Genomic DNA, 18582 nt, shown 5'->3' on the forward strand with positions numbered 1-18582 from the left:
GCTCAAGGCACGGCTATTGCCTACTTACACGACTTCTGTATGGCGACTGAACTATGCAGCTTAACGACATCAACCACTCGACCAGTGGCCTGCAACATCGACACATCCGTGACCGTCAATCAGAACCTTCCGTACAGTCAAAAGAAACATATTTACGCCTTAGTAAAAGAATTCTCTGATTGCTTTTCAATTGCCTCGAAGGTCCAGCGCACGTCAATTACGAAACACAGAATTATAACGCAAGACGACACGAGGCCTATATGCCAGCATCCATATTGAGTGTCACAGAAAGAACGGGAAATCATTAAGAAGCAAGTGGAGGAAACGCTTTCGGATGATGTCATCCAGCCTTTGAATAGTCTATGGGCGTCCCCCGTAGTGCTCGTTAAGAAGAAAGACAATACGCTTAGATTCTGTGTCGACTACCGAAAACTCAACAGTGTAACTAAACGAGATGTCTACCCCTTGCCACGTATTGACGATACACAAGATCGGCTGCGATCCGCAAAGTTTTTCTCCTCCTTGGATCTGAAAAGCGGATATTGGCAAATAGAGGTAGACGAGCGGGACCGTGAAAAAACGGCATTCGTAACACCAGATGGCCTCTACGAATTCAAAGCGCTTCCATTCGGCTTCTGTTCCGCGCCAGCGACGTTCCAGCGAATGATGGACACTGTCCTCGCGGGATTGAAATGGCAGTCATGCCTAGTGTATTTGGATGACGTGGTGGTATTCTCTGCAACGTTCGACAAACACCTAGAGCGACTGCGCACTGTATTACAAGCCATCCGGTCAGCAAACTTGAGAATCAAACCCGAAAAATGCCACTTCTGCTTCGAAGAGCTGAGATTCTTTGGACATGTCATTAGTTCTGACGGTGTTCGTCCTGATCCCGAAAAGACAGCCGCTGTTCAGAGGTTCCCTACACCCAAAGACGCAAAGTCAGTGCGTCGATTTTTGGGTTTATGTGCCTACTATAGGCGATTTGTGGAAAACTTCTCAAAGATTGCGGAACCGCTTACAAAACTAACGAAAGACGACGTGCCCTTCACATGGGAAAGCGAACATTAGAAAGCTTTTGATGAATTGAGAAAACGGCTACAGGGTTCATCAATACTTGCCCATTTCGATGAGACAGCCGACACTGAAGTCCATACCGATGCCAGCAATGTCGGCCTCAGCGCCATCCTCGTCCAGTGGCAAAATGGTCAAGAGAAAGTGTTAGCCTATGCCAGCCGCAAACTATCAAAAGCTGAGGCAAACTACTCTGCTACTGAAAAAGAGTGCCTCGCAGTCATCTGGGCAATAAATAAGTTTCGACCCTACCTTTATGGTAGACCGTTCAGAGCCGTCAGTGACCACCATGCTCTATGCTGGCTAGCAAATCTCAAGGATCCGTCAGGTCGACTAGCCAGATGGAGCCTTAGGCTGCAGGAGTATGACATTACGGTCGTATACAAATCTGGAAGGAAACACAGTGATGCCGACTGCCTGTCACGCTCTCCCGTCGATCCAAGTGTACCTGAAGAGGAAGACTTCCCGTTTCTAGGCGTTGTCGACGCATCCGAAATCGCTCAACAACAACGAGATGACCCGGATTGGCTGGCGCTTATATAACACCTGCAGGGTCTCGACGTTGAAGTTCCTCGCATATTCTCCAGAGGGCTCTCCACGTTCTGCCTTCGAGGAAGTGTCCTTTACAGGAGGAACTTTGAACCTAATGGCGAAACGTTTTTACTAGTCGTGCCCACAGCCATGCGACAGAAAATTCTGCATGCATGCCATGACGAGCCAACATCTGGCCACATGGGTGTGAGCCGAACATTCGCCAGGATTCGCCTGAAGTACTATTGGCCTAATTTACTCGCATCAGTGCAGCGCTACGTGAAAACTTGTCGTCAATGTCAACGGCGCAAAACTCCAGCCGTGAAACCAGCCGGCCTTCTTCATCCAATAGAGCCTCCGGATGCCCCGTTCCAACAGGTCAGCATGGACTTCCTAGGACCTTTCCCGACATCATGTGCAGGAAAGAAATTGATTGTCGTAGCTACAGACTATCTGACCCGTTATGCTGAGACTGACTCTCTGTACAGTGCGACAGCTGCCGAAGTCGCCAAGTTCTTTGTGAACAACATAGTGCTCAGACATGGTGCGCCCATCGTCGTTATTACGGATCGGGGCACCGCATTTACTGCAGACCTTATGCAATGTCTGATGCGCATGACAAATACCGATCACAGAAGAACAACGGCGTATCATCCTCAGTCAAATGGCTTAACCGAACGCCTCAACCGAACTCTGACCGACATGCTATCAATGTATGTCGATGTTGAGAATAAACAGTGGGATGAAATATTACCTTACGTAACATTCGCATATAATACGGCCGTTCAAGAAACAACCCACGTTGCCCCTTTCGAACTAGTATTCGGCCGAAGAGTGACCACCCCACTGGATGCCATGTTACCACTCCAGGACGAAAACAGCTATCCAACTGACTTAGATGACTTCTCGCAAAGAGCCGAAGAATCACGACAAATGGCAAGGTACCGAATACGCCGTCAACAGCGCATCGACTCTAGTCGCTACAACAAGCGACGCAGTGACGCACTCTACCATCCCGGTGACAAAGTGTGGATATGAATCCTAGTGCGCCGCCGCGGACTCTCTGAAAAGCTCCTTTGTCGATACTTTGGCCCTTATGAAGTACTCAACCGAATCAGCGACGTCACTTATGAAGTCAGATCCACGGCACACGTGAGCTCAAGACGCCGCAATACCACGGAAGTGGTACACGTAGTCCGCATTAAGCCCTATCATGACAGATCGTCGGAAAACGAGTGAGAGGGCGCATGTATCATTTCACTCTCTCAAGCATCGGGACGATGCATCTGAGGAGGGGGATAATGCCACGACAGGTTGGCCACGTCCAAGTAGCCCGCCGCAATCATCATGGCAAGAGCACCAGCAAGAGCCGGCTGGCATGCACCACGCGTTCGTGCGCTCCAACAACGAGGAAGAGGAAGTTAGTTGAATCTGTGCCTCTCGGCTACTCGGACTCGACGACCATAGTCATTAGACTTGTGGGCACAAGTTCGCCCTAATAAAGTTGCTTGTTTTTTAGCCTGTCTGCCTCAGCATCGCTACAATAGTATCGTAAGCTGTGACAAGACAGTATAGCAATATCTGAACTACTAACCTTTTCGCGCGATTGTTGAAAAATCAAAGATAAATGGGAATGATACGCCCTTAAAGTGCGCTTGCATATTTTGCAATTCATGCGTGAAAATAGCAGTGCAGACTTTCAAAATTTAACAGAGTCGTGTGGCAGAGCAAAGAAATTTGGTGGTCATAGGATGTGAAGGAAGACATCGTCAGACATTTTTACTAATAAATCCAAAGCATTTCGGAGGGAACTGCAGCCACTTTGAGTGTGTTTGTCTGCTTTCCAAACGCCGGCTTTAGCAGGCGGTTCCTGTTTGCAAGTTTCTCGTCGCAAGATTCAATTTTTTTTATCCAAAATTATACTCAAAATGCCCAAATTTCAATCCCATCCGCAGCACCCACCTGTAATGTTTAAGTTTCGGCGTCCATATTTGTGCGATTGTCAATTAAAAAGCAAAAGTTTCGCATATCTGAGGCCCAATAACAGCAGGCCAATATTCAGTATGTTTCTCTTCATACTAGAGAAGGCATACACGAGTATTCTTAAGGACCATAGCACTCTTAACGCTGCGCTGACAACGCAACGCGATGCACCAAAAAGGCGTTTCCAACGCTTTGCTAAGACGACACGGTGTTGGCGCTTACTCAACAACACCTACCCAACATCGAAGAAACGCTTTTTCAATGCGAAGCATTTTTTAGCAAACTTCAATGACTTTGAATCTATCTATCTATCTATCTATCTATCTATCTATCTATCTATCTATCTATCTATCTATCTATCTACAATTTTGGTGCTCTCGTGGTCACCCCCTTAATATGGCGAGCTAAAATTCGCATGGGGGGGGGGAGTAACATGGTTTCCCGAATATGAGACGCTGGTCAAGACTTGCACAATGTCACGATCCCGTCGCGCACGTCGTCAGCCACTTCCCGCCAAACAGTGGCACATACACGGGGGTGGGTATGTGCCGCTGGTATGCGGGTATGTGCCACAGGTGATTGGCACTTAGTATCTGCCCAGGAACGACGGAAACACACATGGCAACTTTATCGTCGAATGTGAGAGGATTTAAGGAAAGAAGCATCGGGCAGCTTATCAGCGACAATCGTTCTTCAGAGTTCTGCGTGGCAACCAGCGGGAGTCCAATCAGAAAGCCCTGGCTATCTAACTTAATACCAAAGTATGTATAGACGTTACATATGTAGTCCTATGACACAGGCGTTATGCCGGATCAACTTTGTGGTTGCGAGGTGGATTTAATTTTATGGCAGGCGGGCCACGGTGGTCTAGTGGCTAATGTACTCGGCTGCTGACCCGCAGGTCGCGGGTTCAAATGCCGGCTGCGGCGGCTACATTTCCGATGGAGGTGGAAATGTTGTAGGCCCGTGTACTCAGATTTGGGTGCACGGTAAAAAACCCCAGGTGGTCGAAATTTCTGGAGCCCTGCACTACGGTGTCTCTCATAATCATATAATGATTTGGGACGTTAAACCCCACATAATAATCAAATCAATCAATCATTATTTTATGGTAGCCTAATGAAAACACTACTTTTTACTGCTATGATTCAGCAAGCTATGTTCGAGCGTTGTTCTGTCTTGGGGGAATACGCTCATGACATTCCCCTGTGTTCTTCAACTTGTTGCACAAAAAATAACAAATCTGCTCGATAATACTAACGCCTGTTGTCTAACGTGAGTGAATACGTTATGCCAGACCATAAGTCACATAGCTTTTAATCAGTAAACGCGAGTGTAGAGGACGTTACTGGTAAAGCCACGATTAGCATGTGAATACTTCACCGAACGTCAATCCAACTCTGAACAGTTGATTCGACTAAACAAAGAAACAATCAGCATTTGCTTCTAAATATGCTCCACGTTCGAAACTTCACGGACCAACGCAAAAACGACTTTTCAGCCTGCCACTCCAGGTACCGGTAGTGTGCATGCTAGTAGCGATGACGTGACGGAATTGTGAACGTGAACGAGGTACGTGGATGCATTGGAAATTTCTACGCATCAGAACTCACAGCTACACCTAACTTCCAGGTAACTTTATCATGAAAATAAATGTGCCGCATAGCAAACACCTTCCTGCATTCTTCAAAGATCATTAACACCCCATTTACGTAGAGTCTGCAAATGCTTTTTGTGGATGTTTCATACAAGCGCGGTAGTACTTTGAACACCAGGCATTGCAGAGTTGCTAGTAGGCATGTCACAGCAATGCGGATACTTTCCAAGGGAATTCATAGGTATTGGTGAGTGAGGGCGCTCCTCCGTCATTTCTTCTAAGGTGCACTGTGTGTACGCAGTAGGCTCTGTCGACCTAGACTGACACATTTTTTGCTCTTTTCGTCAGCATCATGACATCGGTACATTCGGCATATAGACAGAATGAAAAATAAGGTTTCGATGCAAGCTAAAACAATGATCACACTCATTGCCACCAAATTTCTTGCAAATCAGGACAGGATTTTTTGCTGATATTGCCCCATTTCTTCCTTAATATCTGTTATCCTGTTACACTGTTGGAATTTCTGAGTGAAAACCACACCTCCAGTGTTCGAGAAGCTTCAAGACTGTAGTTGATCGTTTTTGAGATTACGCTCACTTCGCGAACATTACAGATTATTGTGAAACCTACGCGGCCACTTGCGATAACGCTAGATTATTCCACGCCACGTGTATAAATGTTGACGCGCTTTACCACTTGTCAGATTATTGACTGCCGACGCTGGGTTCGCCGCTGTCAGTGCCAGTTTGTATAGCTGAAGTCTAACCTTCAGCTTCCTGGTTGCAAGTTCGGCCGAATTGGCAGTCCTATTTCTTACCGTTACAGTCTGCTTCCTTCGTCCACGTCGTGACCCTGTGGCAACATACGCAGTACAAACAAGGAAGAACGCAAATGATACATAAAATATACAATAAGCACGCGTTAAGCCAACAGTGAAATATATGGCGTTGCTCCTACAGAAGCAGGTGCCGCTCTACACAAATGGCCGCAAATACTAACGGAAACTGAATGCATACGTTTTGGCTCGAACTTGTGTTGCTCGTTCCGACAGAAAAATGTACCGTACTTGGTGACGCTAAGTCATATTGATTCTAAACCTTCTGCACATAGAGTTACTGTATATGCTACCTTCAGGCAGCAGAGTTGCGCATATGTGCGCCATCTTGCCCACTTAGATGTATATGTCGTGCAGGAAAGCCACTCCTTTTGTCAGCTGCACTCGCGTTCATGCGGCCAAGTTCACCGGCAGCATCTCGGCGTCCTTACAAGAAACGCCACAGGAGCCCAGAGCGCGTCTGTTCGCTCTGTTGCCTTGCGGCGTTGACTCGACGTCCTTTGAAAAAAAGATTATGCTTGGGAGCCTGGAACGCGTGGCGTCGGTCGCAAGGACCCCTGTGGTCATAAAAATGCTTTGCACACGTGCACGCGCTGGGAAAATGGGGGCGCGAGTGCCGAGTTTTATCAATGGCGCAGCTCTTCTACCTAAACGTAGCATGTAGAGTAGCTCTAGCTGCCCAGTTCTACCAATGCCACCTAGAAGAATATTTTTAGGCCTGCTGACTCTCCCCGCGAAGTCCCTTGTTTTGCCCGAGCGAGCGCGCGCCGAGAGGCTGTGAATTCCTTGCCGCCATCGTCTACCACTAAGAGATAAATCGTTCGCAGCGAGTTCCATATGCGAGCTATGTTTCGCTGTTTGCGCCATAAAACGTGCTTGTTTAAGTAATGCAATGCGCTTGAAACGTTTGGAGATTTATCTGTTGGCTATGTCTTCAACTAAAGAGGCATACTGTGGCGTATCGAACGTATAGTCGATCTCTAATAGTAAAATTTGATTGACCAACAATGTGAAGATAGAAATAAAGTAATTTTATTCAATATTAATTTATTTAGACACAAGCACGCAATCACAAATTCTATAAAACATGCAGAGAAACTGTTCCTAATATTTGCCAAGTTTTGAGTTTAATTTCTGCTCTTCCCAACATTTCTCTTCATGGACACGTGGGTATGCAGAGCAGTGTGTGCTTATGCTACATGTATGTTATTCAGCACAATATCAGGGTGTTGATGATTGCAACAGAAAATCTTTTTGTTTCAGAAAAATCTTTTGTGACCGACAAAAGGATCTCTCTGGCCCCTCTTGCACTCGCAGTGGTGAGTAGTCGCGCATACTACTCAGGGCCTGGAGAAAATATTAGTACTACTTCTAGATCAAGGCCCCCGTAGGCGCTTCTGCTATCTATCTATCTATCTATCTATCTATCTATCAATCTATCTATCTATCTATCTCTCAGTATGACATTGGTATGACATAACATGAATGTATGAAGAGCATAAGGGTCTAATCACAACATGAAACTCATGACATATATGTCAAGAATCTTACGATTTTATTTCGTGGTCTTGCTGCTCTTGCGGTGGTTTCGTTCACATGACATGTTGCAAAAAAGGTATGGTATGACATGATTGCATTGCGATCACAAGTGACAGACGCCAACATGAAAATCATGACATGCGTGTCATGTAACAACATGACTACATGCCACGCTCATGATGCGCTCGCGGCGGTTTCGCTAGCGTCTCATATACCGAATTTGGTATTACGGTACATGAATGAAGTACAAAGGTATGTGACTGGTCAAAACGTGATAATCATGAGATGCGTGTCATTTAACAACATGAGTACGCATTGGCGTGTCAGCCGGAAAAAAAAGGGTGTGAGCCCCCCCCCCCCCTCTTCTGACTGTAGTCACTCTTGGCTGCACGCTGGGTAAACCAACAAGAAAGGCGTAGTTTTCCATTAGAAGAAAAAGAGAGAGATAAAGATACAAGGAAAGGCAGGGAGGTTAACCAGATGCACATCCAGTTTGCTACCCTGCACTGGGGAAGGTATAAAGGGGACAAGAGTAATCACTCAATTATGTGCTTAAGGGAGAGTGAAATTGCAACGAGGCTATGTTGCAACATAGGAAATTTTGGCCAACAATTCAATTCCACGGTAATGATTTTCTTTTAAGGCTCATATATATATATATATATATATATATATATATATATATATATATATATATATATATATATATATATATATATATTTATATATATATATAAAATAAGGGAAAGAAGTGTATACCTAAGGGCTCGTTTTTCCGTGTTTTGACACAACTATAATGAGATCTAACAGACAGTAATGCCAAGGAATGTACAGGGGAAGTTATTAGAACTAATTGGATGTAAATAAGAAGAAAGAAAAGTGGATGAAAAAATAACCAGCCACTGAGCTCAGTGGTTGGAGCATCGAACGCGTTATTTGAAGGTCGTAGGTTCGGTTCCTGCTCACGGCTGGTTATTTTTTCATTCTTTTTTCTTTCTTTTTATTCACATTCCATTGGTTCTAATAACTTTCCCTGTACATTCCTTGTCATATATATATATATATATATATATATATATATATATATATATATATTGTAACGCGAGCTGTAAAAGCGAAAAAGTAGAAGAAGAAAGACATGCTTGAGTGACGACTATTCAGCACGGTTGGTTGAGCGCTGGCTTTTCAGTGTAAATAAACCCATCATATGTGTAAGCGCTTTAATTGAGGTGCTGGGGAATTCGCTGTCCTGGACCGCGCAACAGAAGAACTTCGAAGAAGCATCAGATTTACTGGGCTACCTGCGGGAACATCAGCATGACTGATGACACAGTAAGCCCGTTGGCGGGCTACGCTGCGGCCTCCACCAGTGCCGCCGACATGGCACAAGGTAGCCGTCGACCTCGACAACCTAACTAATGGATGCCGGAAGCACGGATATTCTAAGGTAAAACTGATGAAAACGTGAATGCTTTGCTAAAGCACTACGACAGAGTGAGCCGCTACTACGAATGGGGCGCACTAGCGAAGCTCGTGAACGTCGTATTCGTCCTTGCCGGGACCGCTTTGCTTTGCTCTTTAAACCATGAAGACGTGCTCACCACTTGGCATATATTTGTTGAGTAACTGAAGGCCTGCCTTGTGGACAAGAGTTATATGAAAAAGAAAGCTGAGCAGACGCTCTCACGTAGGACTCAATAGCTCGGTGAAACGTGCACGACCTACATTGAAGAAGTATTGAAGCTTTGCGGGATTGTCTATGCGAATATATCTGACGAATGCACGAACTACATTGAAGAAGTATTGAGGCTTTGCGGGATTGTCTATGCGAATATATCTGACGAATGCACGAACTACATTGAAGAAGTATTTAAGCTTTGCGGGATTGTCTATGCGAATATATCTGACGAAGATAAAGTCGGTCATTCGTTTAAAGGCATCGCCGAGTACGTGTACAATTTTCTCATAAAGAAAAGAAACTTGAAAACTGATGCTTTCAGGCAGCAGTGTCGCGCATTCCAGGCTTCGAAGACGAGGAGAATTTTACCCAAGTTCAGCCACTTGGACTTTGTTACCACTGTTGCAAGTATGGACGTCGCCGCCTGCGATGACATTCCCTTCCTCGTACGTCGGGTAGTTCGAGAAGAGCCCACACGGCTTCAAGTAAATGACGCTCACCACAAACGCTCATTTGCCGCGTGCCTCGAACCACGTCTGTTGTGACTTACTTTATTCATCCCTCACAGCAGAATAGCAGTCATCATCATTATTGAGCTTCCTCACGAGCTGACGCTTGGCCCCGTGGCAGTGCCCGATCACCCTTGTCTTTTTTTTTCTTTAGTTCCATCAAAGCCTTTCATCTGGCAAGACGTGTTTTGGTTGATGTGATCCGCGCCGCAGCAGAAAGGCTCAGAGGTCCAACACATGGTGCCGAAACCCGGGACCTTTGACGACGCCAACATCATCGACGTTAGGTGCCGCAACACTCCGGAAGACAGCGCCTGCGATCTTGGTGAGATACATCGACTGCGGGTGGCAGAATGGAACGATATTTTAGACGACGCCACAGCCTGCGGTCCCAACTGGATGTCCTATTGTCCGAGGCTGAAGACCACTTGCGAGGAAGTCAAGCCGTCACGGCAGCAGCAGTAAGTGTATTCGTCGACCGAATAAGCTCATTTTATGGTTAGATAGAGAAAGTGGATGAGGCAATTTTTCAGGAGACGCCAGACAACTTGTTGGACAGCGAGACGTTAGACGCTGGAGAATACCGCGACAAGGTTGTTACTCTCACAGCAAATCTACGAGTCAAGCTGAATGAATGTCTGGCTCCTCCAGCCCCACTACTTACGAAGGTTTACCCGTTATGATCTGGCAAATGCAAGCTTCCCCAACTAGAACTCGTAAAATCTGATGGTAACCGTAGACTATGGCCGAGATTTCGGACGCAGTTTACATCAGCAGTCCACAACAACAGCGAGTTAAGCACAGCTGAAAAGTTCAACTACTTGAACAGTTTGGTTACCGAAGCGGCCGCGTCGGCCATATCGGGATTACAAGTGACCGAGGAGTGCTATAAAGACGCTATTGAAATTTTAAAGAAGCGTTTCGGAGATGAACAGGTCTTAGTGCACGACCATTTGCAAGGTTTGCTGAATCTAAAGCCGGTGTCGTCGTCAGCAGACGTTCGTAAGCTGAGGCAACTTTACGACAAGGTGCAGCTTCCTATTCGAAGCCTCAAGGTGCTTGGTACAAACTCGACAACTTTTTGCTCCATGCTTCGGAGATGGTGCTGCGTTTTCACGAGATGCACAAAGCATCCTCGTCGGCTGCATCTTTTTCGAATACGCAAGGCAATTCAAACCGTGTAACGGTTCCAGAAGATAACGATCTTCAAATGCTTCTGGAATTCTTCGAACTTCAGCTCACTTGTCGGAATCTTTTGCTGAACAAGACGTAACAAAAACTTGTCGAGCCTCAGATAAAGGAGGACTGAAACACAGTCATCAACGTGAAGTTTCCACGACAGCTGCTCTACAAAGCTCAACAAAAAGTCCACAACAATGCCTGTTCTGCCGGTCTAAAAAGCATTCTGCTGAAGTCTGTGATACGATGAATATCGACTTCTCAAACAAAATGGAGATGCTCATCAAAGCTGGACGATGCTTTCGTTGCCTAAAGCAGGGCCACATGGCAAAAGATTGGAGAAGCCGGTTAAAATGCAGCAAGTGCGCAAGAAGGCACGCAACATCTGCTTGCGCATCCGACGACATAAAAAACGACAAGAAGGTGTTATCTGCATCGGTCAATCTGTTGTCCAAACAGTCAAGGTCAGTCGTAATGCTCCAGAGTCTGACAGCCACCATATTGGGCACCAAATCATACGGTCGCTACCGATTCCTTTTTGAGGGACGAAGTCAGCGAAGCTTCATTACAAACAAAGTTTATGGAAGACTTGGATGCGAACTAATAGAAGCGGAAACGTTAGCCATCAGTGTGTTCGGGGGTGATAACATACGGAAAACCATGAAGAAGGTACGTGTATCGATTCTCCCTGCAAACCAGAAGCTTCCGATTTCAATAGAGGCGCTGGTGGTGGACACGATATGCACTGAATGCATTCCGGTACCAGAAGAAAACGTTATAAGAGAAATGAACAAGATGCACTTGGATACGCGAGCTCTCTCTTTACAAGGAGCAGACGACAAACAGATTGTGGTCCCTATTGGATCAGTAACGGATATAGTAACGGGTACTGTGAAGCCTGTGTTCGAAAAGCTGAAAGCTGTGAAGACTAAACTGGGATGGACTGTGCAAGGACCATTGTGTACTGCAGCCGATGTTACACAGTGTGCCAGTATTGCAGTCCTACGATCCACAGTGACCGAGCAAGATACCTCGAAACTTTTGACTCGTTTCTGGGATATAGAAAGCACCGGTATCAAGGCCGAAATGAAGAAACAACGGTCGCTGAATCGGTGCTGGCATAATTTGAGAACAACATCAATAAGAAAAACAATTGATATGAAGTGGCGCCACCATGGAAGGAAAGGATTGATCTGGGTGAAAACTACGCAGTCGCACTCAAACGTCTGCACAGTTTGGTGAAGAAGCTTAACAAACACAGTGAGCTCTTAAAACAATACGAAGCAACTATTCGAATGTACCTCGAAGAGGGATATGCTGAAAAAGTACCTTCAAAAGAAGACCAGCCAATTGGACCCCGGTATTATATGCCACACCGAGCCGTCATACGAGAGGACTGATCTACTACGAAGGTACGCATCGTGATCGACGCATCTAAAGGCCTCTGGTTCGTTCCCGGGTTTCGGCACCATGTGTTGGACCTCTAAGCCTTTCTGCTGCAGCGCGGCTCACATCAGCCAAAAACACGTCTTGCCAGATGAAAGGCTTTATTAGAACTAAAGAAAGAAAAAGACAAGGGTGATCCAGCGCTGCCACGAGGCCAAGCGTCCGCTCATGAGGAGGCTCAATAATGATGATGACAGCTATTCTGCCGTGAGGGAAGAATAAAGGAAGTCACAACAATGTCGCCACTGGATGCGAGAGCGCCACGTCGAAAACCGACCGCGCATAGAGAGTGCAGATTTTATCCCACGGCTTCCGTCTTCACCAACAAGTCATGGACACCAACGGATGTCATCATCTCGCCGTACCGTTGCGGACCTCCAGCCATATTCAACCAGGCCTATGCCAGAATAGTACTATCCGCCATCACGAAATGTTTCTGCAGAGCACGGCATGTCTCCGCGTACTTCTACCACTTCTGTTCCTGCTAATGTAAGCTGATAAGTGCCCGTTTTCTACACATGCAGTTTCCCAGGGTGAATTTCGCACCTCTGTCTTAGCCGGCCACCAGCGCCGCCATGTTTTTCGACATACACGGCTTGTGTTCACCTGCGCCACCAAGTTTTTTGACGTACTCGGCTCCTATCCACGAAACCTGGACGTCTTACCAGGCCTACCACCGTCCCCCTCAGCAATGGCCTAACGAATCGTGCTGCGAGTCCCCCGCACCCCAGTGAATCCTGACACCGCCTCCGACACGTTCCCGCCAGTCACCGTCTATGCGTCGTCGGTCATCTTCCCCGATCAGCTAGGAAACTACCTGGTGCTACCGATGGCGGTGAGGTCGCTGGACAGTCAGTTTTGCCAATTCCTCCTTCTGCTGTGTTGATGAACAATGAGTACAGACGGTTTTGATACTATTCCTCTTGTAGACACTGGTGCTGCTACTTCAGTTATGAGGCTTCATTTCAAGCATTGTTTCTTGGGTCATAAAGTTATGTCTGCGTGGGATCGTAAAGAAACTTTTTGTGAAGTTTGAAGTGAAGCGTTAGGCCCTGTAGGTATTTGCTCAGTTGTACTCACAACTGATGGACAAAATTTTCTTGTTGAATTCACTGTACTGGTTCGCGCAACTCATGACGTCAATTTAGAAATAGACCTCCTTAGTGAACGAGGCGCTACGCTTGACTGTGAAACTGGAGAAATTCTTCTACAAAATACGTTTCCCACTGCCACAGTTGACAATTTTATGAATTTCCCCATCGACGCGCTTTTGTTTTCTGAAGATCTGATGATCCCTGGTCGGACAGCAGTGTTTGTTTCCGTATGCTCTTCTCATGTCCGCCCAGCACCCTGAACTGGACTTGTCGAGCCCGATCACACAGACGCCATCAAAAAGAATGTGCTGGTCCCACGGTCTGTCTTAACAGCCTTAGACAAACATGCTTATTTGTGGGCGCTTAACGCAGCCTCAGAGCCTGTTCTACGAGCCGGATTTAAACTAGGAATGTTTGAAGAGCAGGCCACAGTTGTCGTCAGAATAGTCTCAAAGACTCCAGCCATCAGTCAGACTGCGCCCAACTACTCAGCCGAGTTGAAACGCATGATCATCAAGTCCTTGTCTTTTTCTGAGCAGGCTGTTCTCGAGGAGGTGCTTACACGCTACGCGGTAGTCTTTTATTTCGCTCAGGAAAAAAAAAACATTGTTCTAGGTTGCCCGAATTCCGCATGAACCACAGCCTCAACACGGGTGATGCTCAACACCGATATGCCGAAAACCCTATTTTGCATCTGCGTCAGAAAGGAAAATGATTGCCGACCAGGTCAACGACATGCTGCAGAACGGCGTTATTCAGGAGTCAAGCAGTCCCTGGGCAGCTCCTGTCATATTGGTAAAAAAAAAGACAATTCTTGGCGATTTTGTGTCGACTACCACTGTCTCAATGCTGTCACAAAGAACGACGTGTATCCACTACCACGCAACGATGATGCCGTTGATTGTATATACTCGGCCGCATACTTTTCATTTTTTGACCTTAAGGTCTGGATACTGGCAGATACCAATGCATCCATCTGACAGAGAGAAGACTTCTTTTGTCATGCGTGATGGGTCATTGAATTTAACGTTATGCCGTTTGGCTTGTGTAATGCGCCAACTAACTTCGAGCGATTCATGGACTCCATCTTGCGTGGTCTCAAATGAGAGATATGTATTTGTCACCTCGACGACGTATAAACTTTCGCAGGACATTCCACGAGCACAACCACTAGCTGAGCGTTGTTCTAGACTGCATCAAACATGCTGGTCTCATTTTAAACGCAAAGAAGTGTCAGTTTGGTGAGCGGCAAGAGCTTGTGCTCGGATATCTAGTTGACAGAGACGGTATACGACCAGGCCCGCAAAATATCAATGCTGTCCGCAACTTCAAGCAACCAGCGACTGTGAAAGATCATCATAGCTTCTTGGGCCTCTGTTCTTAATTTCACCGGTTCATCAAACACTTCGCCCAGCTTGCTCTACCACTGACAGAGTTGCTCCGCAAAAACAACCCATTCCGATGGACCCTTAAGTGTGAGGCAGCTTTTGAGCAGCTGAAGTTTTCGCTTAATTTCGGACCCCTCTTGTGCCATTTCAACCCAGAGGCACTCACGGAACTTCATAAGATGCTAGTGGTATTGGTGTTGGTGCTGTGCTAGTTCAGTATCATGACGGCCGCCAGCACATCGTGCCGTATGCAAGTCGTACTTTAACTAAGACTGAGAGGAATTATACAGAACTGGAATGTCTTGGGGTTGTTTTCGCCACCCAAAAGTTCAGACCTTATTTGTACAGCCGGCAATTCAAGATCGTCACAGATCATCACTCTCTTTGTTGGCTCGTCGAACTACGCGACCCGGCTGGCTGGTTGGCTCGTCGGGCATTGTGGCTTCCAGACTATAACTTTTCAGTTACCTCCAAGAGCACTCGATGCTACACAGACACCGACTGCTTATCCAGTCTTCCATCACCGACTGTGGATACTAAATGCGACTATTTCGATAGCTACCAGGCTGAAACCTCCTCGAAGTTGCTAAATTTGGAAGACTTTCGTGCTGATCAACAGCGCGACCCTCCACTAGAACCAATGATTGATGTGGCTCGTATCTCTAAACGCGCCACGCCATTCGTGATTCATGACGCCCTAATATATCGAAAAAATTACTCGAGCTATGGGGCCTCGTCGTGCCAGAATGCCTGCGTCTTGCGGTATTTCAAGCCATGCTTGTTGAAATCATGTCTGGGCACCTTGGATTTGCCCGGACTCTTCACCGTATCCGACAATGTTCCTACTGGCCTCGACTCTGGAAGTCCACCTAGCACTACGTCACGAGTTGTGATGTCTGCCAACGCCACAAACAGCCTACTATTCTATTGGCGGGCCCACTGCAACCGGTTAAGCCACCGACATCACCATTCGAAAAATCGCCATAGATTTACTGGGCCCCTTCCTCAAGCCTACCACCAGCCGCCGCTGGATTATTGTGTGCGTAGACTATCTGACGCGGTATACTGAAACGATGGCGGCTGCTTTAGCCACATCATCTGATGCGCCTTGGTTTCTTCTGTATTCGATTATACTTCATCATGGGGGACCTCGTGTTGTGATAAATGATCGCATCCGGCAGTTTACTGCTGACATTGTCGAAGAGTTGCTACGGCTTTGTCGGTGCCAGTACCGGCATTCTACGCCGTATTAAACTTAGACCAACGGCCTCATTGAGCGCACCAATCGTACCATTATCGACGTGCTTTCGAAGTACGTCGCAGCGGATCACAAGAGCTGGAATGCCGTAATACTGTTTGTTACGCACGCTTTCAATACCGCACAACAATAGGTCACGGGTTATACGCCTTTCTTTCTTGTCTGCGCTCGTCATTTCCAAAGTTTCCTCGATACCATACTTCCTTTCTCGACGAATGAAAACGCCAGTGTCACGCAGACTTTGTGTCGTATCGAAGAAGCTCGATCGTCTACTTGCTCGGCTCCGAACTCGCTCCTCCCACGTACGCGCAAAAAATCTTTACGACGCTAAAAACCCACCCGTTACTTTCGCTACGGGTGATTTTGTGTGGCTATGGACGCCTGTTCGAAAGAAGGGACATTGCCAGAAGCTTCTTCCTAAGTACTCAGAATCATTCATCATTACTCAGTACTTGAGTGACGTCACTTACGCCGTTGCGCGTGACAGCTCAGAACCAGCGTTCGCGTAAGACGCAAACTTTGCGTATTGTCCGTTTGAAGAGCTAAAACAACCGATCACTTCTATTCGCTCGGTGAGCTTCGTCTTGCCCGAAGTAAAAGGTAACGCGGGCTGAAAGAGCGAAAAAGAAGAAGGACGTGCTCGAGTGGTGACTATTCAGCAATGTCTGTTGAGCGCTGGCTTCTCAGTGTAAATAAACCCATCAATTACTTGCGCAACAATATATATATATATATATATATATATATATATATATATATATATATATATATATATCCCAGCTCACCAGTGAGGTAGGTGTGCGCCCCCACTCGCGAAAGAGTTGGTACGCCATTGCCATTGTGACTAGTGCCCGCACATGGTGCGCTCGCAGCCACTTCAAAATTTATAAAATTTAGTATTACAGGACACGAACGAACGACGAAGGTAAATGACACGTCCAAACATAATAATCATGCCATGCGTGTCATGTAAGAACATAACTACATGCTACAGTCATGATGCGCTCACGGCTGTTTCGCTAGCTTATTCTAACATATAATGTAGCAGCGCTATTTTGACGTGGACACAGTGTCGCGTTTTCTTCTCCTCTGTGTCCTCGTCGAAGTTGCGCTAATACACCATACGTTAGAATGATATCTCACCAACTAGCCCAGCTCTCAACCCTACTGAACTAGCTTTACATATATCGAATTGGGAGTTACGTCACGCGAATGGATGACGTAGGCATGTGAGCGGTGCCAACACCATAATCATGAGATGCTTGACATGTAAAAACATGAACACATGTCACACTCGTGATGCACTCGCAGCCGTTTCACTATCTTCACATATCCTAAATTTGGTATTACTTGGCGCGAAGAAATGACAAATATAAATGGCACGTCCAAACATGATAATCATGTCATACGTGTCATGTAAAAAATGACTAAATGCTACGTTCATATCACGATAGTGGCCATTTCACTAGCTCCACATATACCGAATTCGCTATCACTTGACACGAATAGACGACGAAGGTAAATTACACGTCTAAACAAAAAATTCACGGCTGAAAGTCATATACTGAGTAATTATAGTGCGTCTCGTATGGTTGTGCTGATTTTGAAGTGACATATCAATTGCCTTTATTATTCGCGCTTCGCATATCATCAATATCCGCTGAACGTGGAAACTCCCAATTCCTTGGTAGTGGTTTCTAAATATTCTGGCTTGAATCAGAGCTCACACACTTGAAAACCATTTAAGAAAGCACTTTACCGTAAATGCCTGTACACATTTAAACTTCAAAGAAACATATTACACTAAAGTGCTTACGAAATTGGCGCAAAATAATAGTACTACGATACAGTGGTAAGAACATCGGCAAGAAAATACTATGCCCAAAACGGGTGCACCAAGTAACGGAACAGCATTTCTTTTATTTTCCTGAACCAACGAACCAGGTGTAATACAACAAGTGTGGCAGTTTGGTCTAGTTGGTACGATACGACGATAGTTATAGCGCGAGAACAAAACGTCGACAAAGAGACAAGACTTACCTCGTCTCCTGTTTGTGTCTTTGTCGTCATTCGGTTCTAGCGCTATAACTATCGTAATACGAGAAGTCCGTGGCGCTGATCACCGATAGCACAAGGTTTACCGACCCGGGAGCAAAAACGCCTGCTCTGAAAACGTACTGCTACGGGCGTGTATTGTCTTATTGCAAGGGCTTACACTAACAAGTCAGAAGCACACATGACACCTTTACTTTAGAGAAACAGCGAAACATGGCAGAGATGATGCCATTGGAATGATTTAGAAAAAGGTAGCACGGACACACCTATTTACGAGTCACGAAGGAAGCAAACGTCGACGTCAGCTTGACAAATGACACGCTCCCATTTCATTCTTCTCTTTCTAGCACGACAAAACCTAAGAAGGTGTCTAGTACAACAACACCTAAAAATCTCCAGTACAAGAAAACCTA

The 18582-nt window shown here is 46.1% G+C and overlaps 1 protein-coding gene across 3 annotated transcripts in view; it reads right to left on the minus strand.

The window, feature by feature from the left end:
* The window catches only part of LOC142769150 (uncharacterized), a 57921-nt gene that overhangs the window by 23672 nt on the left and 15667 nt on the right, over positions 1–18582 (minus strand). The gene's annotated exons all lie outside the window — the stretch shown is intronic.

The sequence above is a fragment of the Rhipicephalus microplus genome, chromosome 8 (genome assembly GCF_043290135.1).
Source record: "Rhipicephalus microplus isolate Deutch F79 chromosome 8, USDA_Rmic, whole genome shotgun sequence".
NCBI lineage: Eukaryota > Metazoa > Arthropoda > Arachnida > Ixodida > Ixodidae > Rhipicephalus > Rhipicephalus microplus.